Source organism: Monodelphis domestica, chromosome X (assembly GCF_027887165.1).
Source record: "Monodelphis domestica isolate mMonDom1 chromosome X, mMonDom1.pri, whole genome shotgun sequence".
Taxonomy (NCBI): Eukaryota; Metazoa; Chordata; class Mammalia; order Didelphimorphia; family Didelphidae; genus Monodelphis; species Monodelphis domestica.
In genome coordinates, this window is record NC_077235.1 from 32,260,044 (window position 1) to 32,263,832 (window position 3,789).

The window sequence follows — 3,789 nt, forward strand, 5'->3', positions numbered from 1 at the left end:
GTTCCTTTATTATACAGATTCAGTGAGTACATCCTTTTCAATCACACAATCAATTTTCTATGTATATGGTTCCATAGAACTGAACAACAGACACAAAGCCTGAGGAGATAGTCAACAAAACATTGTTGCTACAACAGAGATCAAGATAAATGACGTGAGTAGGATAATCTGGGGGTTAGTGAGGAGTTTCAGTGTTTCAGTCAACAGTTTATTTTTGTCATAATAAATAACTACTTAAAAAATATTTAGAAGAATCATTGTTACTTTTGGTCACCTTTCACAATCTATCACAATTAGTTAGGAGATGGGTAACAAAACATTTCATAGCCAGGTACAGGGTTAGAGGATAATTGAATGACAAACCAGATTTGGGGTTTTCTTCCATTTACAAGGTCTATTTTTCTTATGTTACTTTAAAGCACCTGGCAATGTTATCTGGTTTCTGTCTACAAACAGATTCAGTGGATTGAGACCTGAGTTTTAAGGTGATTAATGTTCTTGACTTGCCTGGCTTGTAATGGGAATAAATGTAACTCTGTGGAAAGGAAAAGGAGGGAGGTAATGGGTAATGATCTTTAGCTTTTAATTCTGTGAATATAATCTGTTAAGGTAATAATCTGGGCGGATTAAGGTGGGATAAATATTTATTCTATAAATCTTTGCTCTTATATCATTTCTTTTGCAATGGAGAGAGAACAATAATTATCCATTAGTGAAGGGAGTTAAAGAGAGAGAAGTCACAGAAGGGGATCAGTGGGGGACTCATTTTCTGGGGGCTGCCTTGTAGTTCCCATTTTCCAAACTGTGACTTTGTCAGCCAGTGGGGGGTTTGAGGGTTCCCAACAGTCACCTTTAATTTTCAGGATGTCCAATTTGTATCTAATTGGGGATTAAATTTTTAAAATTCTTAAATTTTTCAAAATTTAGTTTAAAAAATGTTTGTATCCAACTCATTGAACACATCTTCCTCTATTTTACTGATATGAGTTTTTAAAAGAAATAAATTTTCCTCTACTGCTTTTGCTGCATCCCATGGGTATTAGTATGTTGTTGCTTTATTATTATTCTCTTTAAGAATATTATTTATTGTTTCTGTGATTTGTTTTTTAACCTACTTATTCTTTAAGATTAGGTCATCTTAAACGATTCCAATTAATTTTTAATCTGTTTCCATGGTTCCTAATATAATTTTTATTTCATTATGATCTAAAAATACATTATTTCTACTTCTCTACATTTAACTCTCAATTGTTTATGCTCTGATATATGGTCAATTTTTATAAAGGTAGTGTGAACTGTTAAGGAAAAGGCCCATTCCTCTTTATTTCCATGCAGGTCTTTCCAGGTATCAGGCATATTTAAGATTTTATTCATTTCCTTGACTTATTTATTTTTCAGTTAGATTTTGTCAAGTTTTGAGAGAGGAAGCTTGAAGTCCCCCATTACTGTAGTTTAGTTTTACTACCTATTTCGACCTCATCATTCACTGATCTCTTCCTTCAAAATGTGAATGCTTTAGCATTTTTGTTGCATATACATTTAATCACTGATGTTACTTCATTATCTCTGGCACCTTTTAACATAATATCCCTTCTCCATTCATCTCTTTTAATTAAATCTGTCTTGGCTTGAACTTTTAGATTATGATTGCTTACCCCTACTCTTTTTACACAAATTCAGGCCGTGATAAATTCTGCTCCAGCCCTTTATTTTTATGTGTCTCTCGTCTTTAAATGTCTTTCTTATAAACAACATATTGTTGGATTCTGATTTTTGATGCATTCTTCCCTCTTCCATCATTCTTCTCTCCTTTATCTTATGTGAATGTGGACTGAAATGTATTCCCCCACACACAGGTTTTTCATTGTAAAATATCACTACTTCTTTCCTTTTGAAAGTACAAGAGCTCCAAAAAGACCATCCACAGTTTCCATGTTTTTCATATGCCATTTCCACTTCATTCATTTTGAAGAGGTTAACACAGATAACAAAATCCCACTTAATTTTGACACCATCTTTGCAATTTGCAGATTTAGTCAGTGAAGAGAAAAGGCTTCTTCAGCTAGTTTCTTTACTCTGTCTAACCATCTCTCTATCAATCTATAATCTATTAATACATCTTTCTATCCATCTATCAATCTATAATTTATGAATCAACCTATCCATCTATAATCCATTTATCAATCAATAGTATTTGATGTATTAATCAATACTCTATCAATCAGTCATCAATCTGTGAGTCCATACAACCATCTATCTATAATCTATGTATCCAAATATAAACCTATAAGCCTATAAATCTATCAGATTTTATAATCTGTCTAACCATCCATCAATCCATCTATTCATCAATTTATGACCAACCTATTTACCAATACATCTATAATCCCAACATATATCTAGCTATTGGTCTATCCAGATATTTATCATTCAATATATAATCTACCAATCAGGTTATAATCTATCAATCATCAATTTATCCATCCATCTGTCCATCCATCCAACTATCTATTCATCAATCTATCTAAAATCGATCAATCTATTCATCTATCAATCATTCAATAACTTATCAGTCCACCTATCAATCTATAATATCTATCCATTAATGTATAATCTATCAATCATAAATTAATCCATTAGTCCATCTTTCCAACTGTCTATCCATCATTTATCTATCCATAAATATATCTATAATCTCCCAGTCTTTCTTTCTATCCATCAGTCAATTGATAATCTATCAACCAACATATCAATATATATAAATCAATATATATAATCTATAAATCCACATATAACCTATCAATCATCAGTATACCTATTAACCCAGCCAACTATCCATCTGTCTGTCAATCTCTGTATCTATCATGTATTGATCTATCCATCCATCCATCCATTTGTCTATAATCTATTAATTTGTATATTCATCTATCAATCTGTTATCTATCAATCAACCAAACTTTCAAGATATCATATGTATCAATCTATAATCTATCAATCTACAATCAATTGTATATCTAGCCATCTTTCAATCTATAATCTCTGAATCAATCATCTACCTATCCATCTGTCCTTCCATCGATCCATCTATCAATAAATCTATAATCTATCAATCAACTTATCCATTAACCTGTCAGTCTATCATATATGTATTATCCATTTATCAATCAATCTGTATAATCTGTTATTTAGTCTATCAACAAATCACCAATCTATCTCTCAATCTATCCAACTGTGTGTCTGGTCTGTCTCTCTATTCATCCATGAATAACCTATCAATTTAATGATGTCTCTCCATCTATCAATCATCTATCAAACAACATCAATCTCTAATCTATCAATCAGTCATCAGTCTATCTATTCCACCCATTGGCCTATCTGTTTATATTTCTGTCTGTCTATATCATCTACTGATCCATCCATCTTTAATCTGTCAATCTATCAATCAATCTATAATTATTCAATCACTGTGTTAGTCTATTATGTAGCTATACATCTCTCAATCAATATCAAATCTATCATTTACTATATCAATATTCCACCAATCTATCATGAATCTATAAAACCATAAAACCTCTAGTCCATCTGTGTATTCCTCTATCCAGCTATCAATCTGTCTATAATCCATCATTCTGTCTATCCATTTCTATCCATCAATCTTTCTATCTATAATCTAACAATGACTCCATACATCTACCAATAAATTTATAATCTATGAATGAATCAATCTATCCATGAAACTATCAATATATGAAATATCTATCCATCCATAAATCAACTGATCAATCATTA